At 44.3% G+C, this 14,474-nt stretch overlaps 1 non-coding gene across 1 annotated transcript; it reads left to right on the forward strand.

Annotated features, from left to right (window-relative positions):
* The first annotated feature begins 265 nt into the window (after positions 1 to 265).
* Positions 266 to 373, forward strand: LOC112766546 (small nucleolar RNA R71). Its single transcript, XR_003184426.1, has one exon. It is a non-coding gene; the product is annotated as a small nucleolar RNA R71 (small nucleolar RNA).
* The last annotated feature ends 14,101 nt before the right edge of the window (positions 374 to 14,474 follow it).

The raw sequence follows: 14,474 nt of genomic DNA on the forward strand, positions 1-14,474 counted from the left end.
CTTGTTGAGTCAATATTTTGTTCTGAGCCAATATGGCATTCAGAGTGTCAATCTCAAGAACTCCTTTCTTCTGATTAGTCCCATTGTTCACAGGATTCCTTTCAGAAGTGTACATGAATTGGTTATTTGCAACCATTTCAATCAGCTCTTGAGCTTCAGTAGGCGTCTTCTTCAGATGAAGAGATCCTCCAGCAGAGCTATCCAAAGACATCTTGGATAGTTCAGAGAGACCGTCATAGAAAATACCTATGATGCTCCATTCAGAAAGCATATCAGAAGGACACTTTCTGATTAATTGTTTGTATCTTTCCCAAGCTTCATAGAGGGATTCTCCTTCCTTCTGTCTGAAGGTTTGGACTTCCACTCTAAGCTTACTCAATTTTTGAGGTGGAAAGAACTTTGCCAAGAAGGCATTGACCAGCTTTTCCCAAGAGTTCAGGCTTTCTTTAGGTTGTGAGTCCAACCATGTTCTAGCTCTGTCTCTTACAGCAAAAGGGAATAGCATAAGTCTGTAGACCTCTGGGTCAACCCCATTAGTCTTGACAGTGTCACAGATTTGCAAGAATTCAGCTAAGAACTGATGAGGATCTTCCAATGGAAGTCCATGGAACTTGCAATTCTGTTGCATTAGAGAAACTAATTGAGGCTTAAGCTCAACGTTGTTTGCTCCAATGGCCGGGATAGAGATGCTTCTCCCATAGAAGTCGGGAGTAGGTGTAGTAAAGTCACCCAGCACCTTCCTTGCATTGTTGTTATTTTCGGCTGCCATGTTTGCTTCTTCTTTGAAGATTTCTGTTAGGTCCTCTTCAGAGAATTGTGCCTTAGCTTCTCTGAGTTTTCGCTTCAAGGTCCTTTCAGGTTCAGGATCAGCCTCAACAAGAATGCTTTTGTCTTTGCTATTGCTCATATGTAAGAGAAGAAAACAAGGAAATATGGAATCCTCTATGTCACAGTATAGAGATTCCTTGAGGTGTCAGAGGAAAAGAAAAATAGAAGGAAGAGGTAGAAGAAGAATGTGAGAAGAGGGGAAGAATTTTCGAAAATTAAGTAAGATATTTTAAAAACATTTTGAAAAACATTAATTGATTTTCGAAAACCAAGAATAGAAAAGAAATCAAGTGATTTTTGGAAAAGATTTTGAAATTAGAAATCAAAAAAGATTTGATTGAAAACTATTTTGAAAAAGATGTGATTAAAAAGATATGATTGGTTTTTAAAAAAATGTGATTGAGAAGATATGATTTGAAAAACATTTTAAAAAAGATTTGATTTTAAAATTAATGACTTGGCTATCAAGAAAAGATATGATTCAGACATTAAACCTTTCTCAACAGAAAAGACCACATAACTGAAATGTTGAATCAAATCATTAATTGATAGCAAGTATCTTTGAAAATAGAAAGAAATTGATTTTAAAAAAGATTTGATTGAAAAGATATGATTTGAAAAAGATTTGATTTTGAAAAACTTTGAAAACTTGAAAAAAATTTGATTTGAAAACAAAATCTTCCCTCTTGTGCCATCCTGGCGTTAAACGCCCAAAACACTACCCTTTTGGGCGTTAAACGCCCAGCCAGGCACCCTGGCTGGCGTTTAAACGCCAGTTTGCCCTTCTTCACTGGGCGTTTTGAACGCCCAGCTTTTTCTGTGTAATTCCTCTGCTGTATGTTCTGAATCTTCAATTCTCTGTATTATTGACTTGAAAAGACACAAATTAAAAATATTTTTGGATTTTTAATAATGAGGAATAATCAAAATGCAACTAAAATCAAATAACAATGCATGCAAGACACCAAACTTAGCAGTTTGTATACTACTGACACTAACAACATGAGAATTGTTCATACCCTGACCGGGCTCCTCCAACTCGGCAAATTCATAAGAGGTCCGACCTCCTCCTAAGGCTCACGCCCAAAAGGTCAGACCTTGGACATTAAAGCAAGGAAGGCCCATCAGAAGGAGCGCAGCCCAAAACCTAAAGGCCGAAAAGGCCTAGAAGAGGCGGTTCCACAAAGATAGAGATAAAACTCCCAAAAGATAAGATAAGATAAGAATATCTTATCCAGGGAAGATCACGGCCAACTACTATAAATACACTGGAGCACCCAGGTATGGCATTCATTCCACATTCTACATATATCTGCTTGGACCCATGCTAACTTAAGCATCGGAGTGTCATTGCAGGTACAACAACCAACCACTCTGCATATCAAGCTCGGGCTACGGACCCCCCACCTCGGGTCTCTCCAGACGACCGAGCTACACGTTTCAGGTAACCCTCGGAACATTGGCGCCGTTGCCGGGGACCCTGGAAGTCATCCCTTTACCATGGCGGACGACCCTCTCAGCAATGACCACGCTGCATCAGAACAAGAGGATGAAGTTGACACCGGAGAACGACCGGACAGCCCTCTATCACCACGTACTCCAGGAGGAAACAAACAGAATCGCCCAAAGACATCACTCCTAAACAAAGATCCACAAAATCCCGATAAAGAAAAGAGCTCGGAAATTCTAGAAGCAGTCCGGGCACAACAAAACCGACTGAAACAACTCGAAGAGGACATAAAGAAGCAGAAAGAAACTGAACAAGATCTGAGAAGGGAGGCTCGCAAGCGCAGAGAATTAGAAGAAAAACTACGGAAAATAGAGGCCAACCTGAAAGACCGGACAGAACGCGGCACCACCCCCGAAGGCAACCATGATCCCTTCACGCAAGAGATCATGAAGGAGAAGTTACCACGAAATTTCAAACCACCCGATATGGATCTCTACGACGGCACCACCGATCCAAGTCACCACCTCAGCAACTTCAGAAGCAGAATGTACCTGGTCGATGCCTCCGACGCGATTCGATGCAAAGCCTTCCCCACCACTCTCACCAAGTCAGCCATGAAGTGGTTCGACAACCTGCCACCAAGATCAATCACCAGCTTCGAAGACCTAACCAAAAAATTCCTAACAAGGTTCTCTATTCAAAAGGACAAGACAAAACATGCCCCCAGCCTACTCGGGATCAAACAAGGTAACCAAGAAACCCTCCGAGAATACATGGAGCGATTCAACAAAGCCTGCCTGGACATACAACACTTACCCACTGAAGCAGCCATCATGGGACTAGCAAACGGCCTAAAAGAGGGACCGTTTAGCCAATCCCTATCCAAACGATACCCGACTTCCCTATACGAGGTGCAGGAGCGGGCGGAAAAATATATCAACATGGAGGAAACCTCCCAGCTAAGAGACTCTTCTAGAAAGGAATCAACCTACCCACTCCGAGATCGAGATCGGGAACAGAAGAAGAGAGAAGAACCCAACTCGGACAAGCCACGGAAGTACCACAACTACACCCCCCTCCGAGTCTCCCTGGTAGACGTCTACAGAGAAGTATGCCACACCGAAAGGATCCCGCCACCCCGACCTCTAAAACACAAGAGAGCGGGGAGAGATCGGTCCGAATACTGTGAATATCACAAACTCTACGGTCATTCTACCAACGACTGCTACGACCTAAAGAATGTTATAGAAAAACTAGCCAGAGAAGGAAAACTCGACAGATACATAGCAGAGAAAGGAGAAGAGACCAGGAAGAGAAGGCGGGGAGATAACGAAGATCGGGCCGAACAAACCCCGCGAACCCCTGAAGGGCACGTACACATGATAAATGGAGGTTTTGCAGGCGGAGGAACATCCAGATCCTCGCGAAAAAGACACCTCAAAGAAGTCTATCATGTCCGAGAAGACAGTCCCCTGCCCGAATTACCTACTATCTCGTTTACCCGAGAAGATGCTCAAGGGATAATACCCGGGCACGACGATCCAATGGTAATCACCATCATCCTAGCAAATGCCAACTTACATCGAACCCTGATTGACCAGGGAAGCTCAGCAGATATCCTGTTCAAAACGGCCTTCGACAAGCTCGGACTTGAAGAAAAAGAGCTAAAGGCCTATCCCACCGACCTATTTGGGTTAGGGGACACCCCGATCCATCCCTTAGGATACATCTCGCTACACACTACCTTTGGAAGAGGCGAGCAATCTAAAACATTAAGCATCGACTACATTATAGTCGACGTCACTTCAGCATACAATGCCCTCATTGGGCGACCAACCCTAAACAGACTGGCAGCTATAGTCTCGACCCCACACCTCTGTATGAAGTTCCCTACCGCAAAAGGAATCGCTACTCTAAAAGGCGACCAAAAACTAGCGCGGCGATGCTACAACGAAAGCCTGAGCCTAAAAGGGAAAGAGATCAACACAATAGAACTCGGGCGAGTTCAAGTCCGAGAAGATCTTCGGCCACAACCGGAGGGAGAAATCGAAAAAGTCCAGATTGGGAACACGCTTGAAAAAATAACAAACATAGGAGCAAACCTCGAAGCAGGCCTAAAAGAGGAACTCATAACCCTCTTAAGGGAGAATTCCGACCTCTTCGCCTGGAAAGCCTCCGACATGCCAGGCATAAGCCCCGACCTGATGTGCCATAAGCTATCAGTATACCCGGGATCCAAACCTGTCCAACAAAGACGCCGGAAGCTCGGACCCGAGCGCATGCAAGCAATAGAAGAACAAGTACAAGCACTGCTAGAGGCAGGGTTCATTAGGGAAGTAAAATACCCCCTATGGCTCGCAAACGTGGTCCTGGTAAGAAAGCCCAACGGAAAATGGAGGATGTGCGTCGATTACACGGATCTCAACAAAGCCTGCCCCAAAGACCCGTACCCACTACCAAACATCGACGCCTTAGTAGACGCAGCCTCAGGCTACAGATATCTCTCCTTCATGGACGCATACTCGGGATACAATCAAATCCCGATGTACGGACCCGACCAAGAAAAAACCTCGTTCATAACCCCAAGGGCAAACTACTGCTACGTAGTAATGCCCTTCGGGCTGAAGAACGCAGGGGCAACCTACCAGAGGCTAATGAACGAAGTGTTCTCAGAGCACATCGGACTACAGATGGAGGTGTACGTCGACGACATGCTGGTAAAGACACAAGAAGACAGAAACTTGCTGACCGACCTCACCAGTGTCTTCGGCACCCTCAGAAAACACAACATGAGACTTAACCCGACAAAGTGCACCTTCGCCGCAGAAGCCGGAAAATTCTTAGGCTTCATGCTGACTCAAAGGGGCATCGAAGCGAACCCGGACAAATGCCAAGCGATACTCAATATGAAGAGCCCGACGTGTGCCAAAGAAGTACAACAACTGAATGGAAGGCTAGCCGCCCTATCAAGATTCTTAGCGGGATCAGCGATAAAATCACTACCTCTCTACTCACTCCTAAAGAAAGGGAAACCCTTCTCATGGACCCCGGAGTGCGAAAAAGCCTTCCAAGAATTCAAGGAATTCCTCGGGCAGCCACCAATCCTAACCCGACCTTTAAGAGGAGAAGAACTCGTACTATACCTCTCGGTCGGAAATCGAGCAGTCGCTTCAGCGTTAGTACGAGAAAATGACCAAGGACAACACCCCATATACTTTGTAAGCAAGGCACTACAAGGGGCCGAATTAAACTATCAGAAAATAGAAAAATTCGCCTACGCCCTAGTGTTCACAGCTCGGAGGCTCCGTCCCTACTTTCAAGCCCACACCATCAAAGTCCAAACAAACCAACCCATGAGACACATCCTGCAAAAAACAGACCTGGCAGGACGAATACTACAATGGGCGGTGGAACTGTCCGAGTTCGACCTCCACTATGAAGCCCGGACTGCCATAAAATCCCAGTATCTAGCCGATTTCATCGCAGAATACACTGAAACCCCTGGAACCCCACTCTCATGGAACCTGTATGTCGACGGGTCCTCAAACAAAACAGGAAGCGGAGCCGGGGTTATACTCGAAAGCGATCAAGGAACGCGGATAGAACTATCCCTAAAATTCGAGTTCCAGGCTTCGAACAACCAAGCCGAATACGAGGCCCTACTAGCAGGTCTAAAGCTAGCCGAAGAGGTCGGAGCCCAAAAAATCACGATCTTCAGCGACTCCCAGGTCGTCACATCACAAGTAAGTGGAAGCTACCAGGCCAAAGACCCCACCATGAAGAAATACCTGGACCAAACACAGGCACAACTACGCCACTTTTCAGAGATACAGATTCAGCACATACCTCGGGAACAAAACGCCCGGGCAGACGCCCTCTCAAAGCTCGCCAGCACCAAGCCCGGAGGCAACAACAGAAGTCTCCTCCAGGAAACCTTACAATCTCCCTCCGTGATAAGAGAGGAAGAAACGCTAAATATATCCAACCAACAACAAGGATGGACGACCCCCATACTCAACTACCTGAAGTCGGGAACTCTCCCCACCGAAAGAAAGGAAGCTAAAAGACTCACGAAAGACGCCCAGAATTATACACTAATTCACGACGTATTATACAGACGAGGATTCTCAAACCCCCTCCTTAGGTGCGTCCCGACCTCAGAAACAAAGAGCGTCCTCGAAGAAGTCCACGGAGGCATGTGTGGGAACCATCTCGGAGCTCGGGCATTATCCAAAAAAGTAGTCCGGGCCGGGTTCTACTGGCCGACCTTGCAAAGAGACGCAACGGAATTTGTGAAAATATGCCCCCCTGCCAAAAACACGCCAATTTTCACAAGGCACCACCCGAAGACCTTATCAGCATCACCGCACCATGGCCCTTCGCAAAATGGGGACTTGACCTACTCGGCCCGTTCCCCCAAGGACCGGGGCAAGTCAAATACCTCATAGTAGGGGTCGACTACTTCACAAAGTGGATCGAAGCTGAACCCTTAGCCACCATTACGGCTCAGAAAAGCCGCAAATTCCTATACAAAAACATTGTCACAAGGTTCGGAGTCCCCTACTCCATCACAACAGACAATGGAACACAGTTCACAGACACAAGTTTTCAGAACTTGGTGGCCGAACTAAAAATCAAACAGCAATTCACCTCAGTCGAGCACCCACAAGCCAATGGACAAGCCGAGGCCGCAAATAAAGTCATCTTGGCCGGGTTAAAACGAAGACTCCAAGAGGCCAAAGGGGCATGGGCCGAGGAGCTCCCCCAGGTACTATGGGCATATCGGACAACCCCACACTCTACAACGGGAGAATCGCCATTCCGACTAGCTTACGGGATGGAGGCAATGATTCCTATCGAAATAGATGAAGGGTCACCCAGAGTCATATTCTACAACGAAGAAGGCAACCCGCAGGCACAAAAGGAAGAACTCGACCTCCTCCCCGAGGTCCGAGAAAGAGCCCGAATCCGAGAAGAAGCCTTAAAACGGTGAACGGCCCTCAGATACAATCAGAAAGTGATAAAGCGAAGCTTCTCCATTCACGACCTGATTCTAATCCGAAATGACATCGGAACACAAAAGTCGGGAGAAGGAAAGCTAGCTGCAAATTGGAAAGGACCCTACAAGGTAACAGAAGTCTTAGGGACAGGCTATTACAAAGTATCCGACCTAGAAGGCAATGAGCTGCCCAGGGCCTGGCACGCCTGTAATCTAAGACGGTACTACAGCTAGAAAAATTTAACCCGAGGTGTACTCTTTTTCCCTACAAGGGTTTTTTAATGAGACACCCGGTTAAAGCAAGACACCCGACCTAGTCAAGGGTAAACACTCTATAAATATTCTTTCTTTTTTTTTAATACTAATTAAATTTTTCTATTTTCTTTTCTTCTTCCTCACGATGAGACAAATCCTAGAAAGTACCCCGCCAAGGCGCATTAATTTATGCTCGGCAAAACGCAAAAAATCATTTGCCAAGAGGCCACACAAGGTCGGTAAAGATAAAGCGACGAGGTTCAAATTAATGTGAGAAGTTATAAAGTAACTCTGAAAAGGCTCAAAAAGCCAAATAAAAAGAGATTACAAAAATAACTTAAAAGGCCGACCAACAACAAGGTCGGACCCAACAAAAGGAGGTACTCGAAACGCCCGAGGTCCGAGAAAAAACCCGGATCCAAAGAAAGAAGCCTTAAAACTGCGAAAACAAAGATTCGAAAACGCTTACTAGAAAGTTGCTATACAACTAAAAAGTACAAGCGAAAAAACGAAAACAAAGATTTCGAAAACGCTTACTAAAAAGTTGCTATACAACTAAAAGGTACAAGCGAAAAAACGAAATCAAAAGAAAGGGTAAAGCAAAAGTTCCAAGCGCTAGCTAAAAAGTTGTTATCCAAAAACAACTAAAAAGCATAAAAGCGGAACAAAAAGTCAAAACGCGAACAAAAACACCGCATAATAAAGTTACTACAAGTAGCTAATAAGCAAAAGGTGTCCAAAGCGTTCACAGAAACCATCCAAAAACAAAAGAGCCCACAGGCCGGGCAAAACACCAAAAATAAAAGATTACAGAGGGTCAAAGTCCTTTCCGGACTCCACATCAACAGAAGGCTGCGGAGGAAACATAGAGATCGGGACCGCATCGACGGCAACGTCATCCCGGTTTGAAACCTCCACACCAGATCCATCCCCGGCCAAAGGTGAAGTCGGGTTCTCAACCAGAACTTTGGGGTCGGACACCGGAACCTCATCCTCGTTGGGAGCAGGAACAATCTTTCCCTCCACAACAACGTTATCCGTACTAAATAAGCTCAGATCCAGGTCAGGAGCAAGAACTCGGACCTGAGCCTTCAAATTTTCAAATATAGCATCCATACCCTTGGCCACATGACCTTCTAGCTCGTAAAAATCATCCTGAGCAGATTGCAACTTCTCCTTTGTCTCCACAAGCTCGGCATATATCCGAGTATAATTCCCCGTCGCCGCCTTCGCCATCTCCTCAGATGTCTTCGCTGCCACCACAGCCGCGGTAGCTTTAGCTTTCTCTTTCTCCAAAGATGCCTCCAGCTCAGTAATCCTGGCAGCCTTCAGTTGACCAATCCTCTCGAACTCGGACTGAGCCTTCTCAAGTCGGGAGCTGGTCGCCCCAAGGGGGGATTTCTTGAACTCTCGGGCAATAGCAGCATGAAGACTGGCCATCCGGACACAGCTCCGCGCCATATACTGAAAATGGTGCTCCATAGACACATCATCAGTAGAAATAAAAGTCTGAGGGAGAATATGCTGTTCAATCCAACCAAGAGCATCGAAATCCTTATCGTTAAAACCCGCAAGCTCTTGAGAGGTCTTCTGCTTCTTGGGAGGAGGACCCGAGGACGGAGGAGGAGAAGAGGTAGCAGGTCCAGAGGTCGGAGGATCTTGATTTATAGCTCGGAACTGGGGAGTCGGAATAGTCTTCGACCGAGTCTGAACACCCACAGTAGTCTTCTGCGGAGAAGATCGGGCAGAAGCCTCCCCAGCCTCGATATTTCGAGCAGCCACAGACTTCTTCATCCGACGAAGGAACTTCATGGAATCTGCCTGAGAAGACATCTCTGCAAAAATAACAAGAAAAGGATTACCACAACAGGAATTCCACCAAAAACAAGCAAAACCAAAATACTAAAAAGAGGAATCTCGGAGAGGTCGGGAAACTACCTAACTCGGAACGGAGAAGGCTTGGATCTCCCAACATTTTCTTCGTGTCCAAGTGAGGTGCCCGACCCCATAAACTGCTCACCACACCCACAAAAGCCTGCTCAACCTCATCTAGACTCTCAAAGGTATATTTAGCAGACACTACATTCTCCTGCCAATAAAGAGGAAAAGAAGGCTCCCCACTCTCATCCAGAAAGAAAGGTCGGACGTCTCCAGTAGCCCGGACCTTGAAATAAAAGTTCTTAAAATCATAAAAGGACTCATCATAAAGGGTACAAAACTTCCTTCCCTGGTTAGCCCTAAAAGAGACCCAAGACACCTTCCCTCCACCCGACCCCGGCTTCGTCAACACAAACAAGTAGGAAAAAAGAGAAATAGAGGGAGCGACGCCCAAAAACTGACACAAAAGTTGAAACAGCTTTAAAAACGCCCAAGAATTTGGATGAAGCTGCGTAGGGGCAAGGTTACAAGACCATAACACCTCTGACTCCAGGTCGGTAAAAGGAAGTCGGACACTCAGCTTAGAGAAAAAACAATCGTAAGCATAAAAGAAGAGCTTCTCGGAACTATCTAGAGGCGGGAAGCACACTCTCTCCTCGGAATCCGGGGCTACTAGTTCATAATCCCTCTCAGACTCTCTATTTTCACATATGCTACAGTGCCTACGGAACCTAGCTAAATACTCAGAATCTACCACAGAAGGGACTTTTAGAGGAAGAGGGTCTACCCAACCAAGACCACTTGGAATCTTGGTCGACATTGCTTGAAGAACCTTTCGAGACATAAAATTCTTACCTACAAAGAAGAATACAACAGCAAGCAAAAATCACATAAAGCAGACAGCGAAAACCCATTCAGCAAAACAAAGGAACAAAAATACCAGAAGAACAAAAAAGAGCCCCCCCATATACAAACAACAGCAATGGCGGCGCCTCTTTTCGGGGCAACCCAGGCGTAAAGAAAAAGCAAATAAGAGCCACACAAAGAAACAGAAGCATACTATCACAAGAAAAGAAAAACACGGGAACAAACCTGGAAGAAGAAGTGAAGACGAAAAGCTCCGAAGCAGGGAGAACTTGGTGACGACACAGAGGAAACCCCGGAAAAGACGCACAGAAAATTCAGGGAAGCAGAGCGAAGAGAAAGAAGAAGCAGTGCTCGAAAAAGGAGATGGCGAAACTTAGAAAAACAGGAAGGGAACAGAATAAACAAAGAAAAAGGAAGGGAGCAAATAAATAATGCATTCACAGAGCCCGAACGGAAATCGAGGAGAAACGGTAAAATGCAATAAATGCAGGAACGACCATTTTTGAATTTTGAAAAACTACTATGCCCGAGCTCGACCTCCCAAAAAGGACGAACTCGGGCAGGGGCACTGTTCATACCCTGACCGGGCTCCTCCAACTCGGCAAATTCATAAGAGGTCCGACCTCCTCCTAAGGCTCACGCCCAAAAGGTCGGACCTCGGACATTAAAGCAAGGAAGGCCCATCAGAAGGAGCGCAGCCCAAAACCTAAAGGCCGAAAAGGCCTAGAAGAGGCGGTTCCACAAAGATAGAGATAAAACTCCCAAAAGATAAGATAAGATAAGAATATCTTATCCAGGGAAGATCACGGCCAACTACTATAAATACACTGGAGCACCCAGGTATGGCATTCATTCCACATTCTACATATATCTGCTTGGACCCATGCTAACTTAAGCATCGGAGTGTCATTGCAGGTACAACCACCAACCACTCTGCATATCAAGCTCGGGCTACGGACCCCCCACCTCGGGTCTCTCCAGACGACCGAGCTACACGTTTCAGGTAACCCTCGGAACAAGAATGCATATGACAAACAACAAAATACTCAAGTCAATAGAATTTAAAGATCAGAGCAAGTAAATCATCAAGAACAACTTGAAGATCACTGAAGACAAATGCATGAATGCAATAAGAACAGAAACATGCAATTGATACCAACTTAAGATGAGACTTTAGACTCAAACAAGAAATATTTTTGGTTTTTATGATTTTGTAAAATTTTTTGTGCTTTTTCGAAAATTAAGCGAAAAAAGAAAATAAAGTATCAAAATTCTTACTGAGAATTCCAGGAATCATGCAATGTTAGTCTAAAGCTTCAGTCTAAAAAAATTAGACATGGCTGAACAAGCTTCAGCAGGACATTGCATTCAAGAGCTAAATTGATGAAAATCAATCAGCTTCGGTGATGATAAGAACATCACCTTGAAACACTAGAATTCATTCTTAAGAACTCTGAAGAAAAATACCTAATCTAAGCAACAAGATGAACCGTCAGTTGTCCAAACTCAACAATCCCCGGCAACGGCGCCAAAAACTTGGTGCGCAAAATTGTGAACAATACTTTTCACAACTCTCATAATCCCCGGTAATGAACCCCAAAAACTTGGTGTTCAAACCATGGCATAAACACAACTTCGCACAACTAACCAGCAAGTGCACTGGGTCATCCAAGTAATAAACCTTACGCGAGTAAGGGTCGATCCCACGGAGATTGTTGGTATGAAGCAAGCTATGGTCATCTTGTAAATCTTAGTCAGGCAAACTCAAATGGATATGTGTGATTACGAATGAAATTTGATAATTTATACGCTTTTTGGCATTGTTTTCAGTATGTTTTTAGTATATTTTAGTTAGTTTTTAGTATACTTTTATTAGTTTTTAGTTAAAATTCACTTTTCTGGACTTTACTTTGAGTTTGTGTGTTTTCCAGCAATGTATAATAGTTCATACTTTGCCCGAGATTTGATAGCCCAAACCGGCGTTGCAAATCAGCTTCAAAATTCCCGGCGTTTAACGCCGGAACTGGCATAAGAATTGGAGTTAAACGCCCAAACTGGCATAAAAGCTGGCGTTTAACTCCAGAAAAAGTCTCTACACGAAAAGTATCAATGCTCAGCCCAAGCACACACCAAGTGGACCCCGGAAGTGGATTTTTATGTCATTTACACATTTCTGTATACCCTAGGTTACTAGTTCACTATTAATAGGATCTTTTGACATTGTATCTATACTTCATGACACTTTACACGTTTCTTTGTGTACTTCCTATGGCATGAGTCTCTAAACCCCATGGTTGGGGGTGAGGAGCTCCACTGTGTCTTGATGGATTAATGCAATTACTACTGTTTTTCATTCATCATGCTTGCTTCCATTCTAAGATATCACTTGTTCTTAAACCTGATGAATGTGATGATCCGTGACACGCATCATCATTCTCAACTATGAACGTGTGCCTGACAACCACCTCCGTTCTACCTTAGATTGAGTAGATATCTCTTGGATTCCTTAATCAGAATCTTTGTGGTATAAGCTAGAATTGATGGCGGCATTCAAGAGAATCCGGAAGGTCTAAACTTGTCTGTGGTATTCTGAGTAGGATTCAAGGATTGAATGACTGTGACAAACTTCAAACTCCTGAGTGGCTGAGCGTTAGTGACAGACGCAAAAGAATCACTGGATTCTATTCCAACCTGATTGAGAACGACAGATGATTAGCCGTGCTGTAACAGAGCGCGTAGAACATTTTCACTGAGAGGATGGGAGGTAGCCATTGACAACGTGAAACCTACATAACTTCTCATGTGTTTATGCTTGCTGTGGGTTGGTTATTCAACCACCTCTAGCTTGATCTTTTACAGCAAATGGAATAGTAATATCTATAGACACCTGGTCCACCTCTTTATCACGTACTGTGCCAGCAATTTGTAAGAAACTGTGCCGAAACTCAGTAGGTTCTTCCTGTGGAAGACCGGAATACTGGCAATTTTGCTGCACCATGATAATGGAGTTGAGGATTTAGCTCAAAGCTACTTGCTTTAATGGGAGGTATACAGATGCTACTCCCATATGCAGCTGTACTGGGGTTAGCATATGACCCAGAGTCCTTCTGGACTGCTCAATTCCACTTAAGTCCATGATGGAGGAAAGGGAAAAGATATGGATCACAAGTAATATATATATATTAAAATGGCCTTTCTGGACTGCTCAATTCCACTTAAGTCCTTCTGGACTGTTCATAAGAAGAGATGATGCTCGATCATTGATTATACCACACAGTTTCATGAACCACAATTTGGTAGGATTACATGTCACAATATCCATCCAAACCCCAATCCAATTCACTGTGAGAAAGCTTCTCTAGCATGAATCCTCCATTCCTTTCCCAAGGTTCCGAAGGATTCCAATTATGGTAGTTTCTTTCCAAGACAACTACTCAATGGAATTAGATCGAGAAGCTTTCCTAACAAAATTCAAGAGAAAAGATTGAAGAAGAAGATAAAACTATTATTGATTCATTGAATTACAATAGAGCTCCCTAACCCAATGAAGGGTTAGTGAATCATAGCTCTGAATTCAATTACAAAAGTATGAAAATTCCAAAGTGTCCAAAAAAAGTCCTAACTAACTTCAATTCTATCCTATTTATACACTTTCTAAATTGAGCTTCTGTTGTGATTCTTGGGCTTTGAGGCTTTCCCCTGATTTCCTTTTTGCTTTGGGTTTATGATCCATAATCCTGATGAGGGCTGTGATCCAACTCTGTAACATTCATTGAGCAAACTTAGTGATAAACAAGTAATGACACAAGACTCAACAAATTGAAGTTCCAGACTCATCAATTCTTCAGGCCCAATCCCATAAATCATGATATTCAATTGGGTTTCATACCATAATAGGTTTAAGTTAATATTTGTGCTCAAATGCTAACTTAAACCTCAATATAATTGGCCCAGAAACCCTTTCAAAGAGTGGCGGTTTAAGTTGAAGTTTAAGTTTCAGTTTAAGGTTAAACTGAAACTTAAACGTGGAATTGGAAGAAAGCAACCCAGGAGGGTAATTAATCGAACACGTTTAAGCTTCAGTTTAAGGTTAAACTGAAGCTTAAACGTGGAAATGAAGATTGCAACCCTGGAAATTTTTGAACCTTCAGTTTAAGGTTAAACTGGAGGTTAAACGCCAGTTTCCTCTTTTCTCAG

Source organism: Arachis hypogaea, chromosome 2 (assembly GCF_003086295.3).
Source record: "Arachis hypogaea cultivar Tifrunner chromosome 2, arahy.Tifrunner.gnm2.J5K5, whole genome shotgun sequence".
Lineage (NCBI taxonomy): Eukaryota > Viridiplantae > Streptophyta > Magnoliopsida > Fabales > Fabaceae > Arachis > Arachis hypogaea.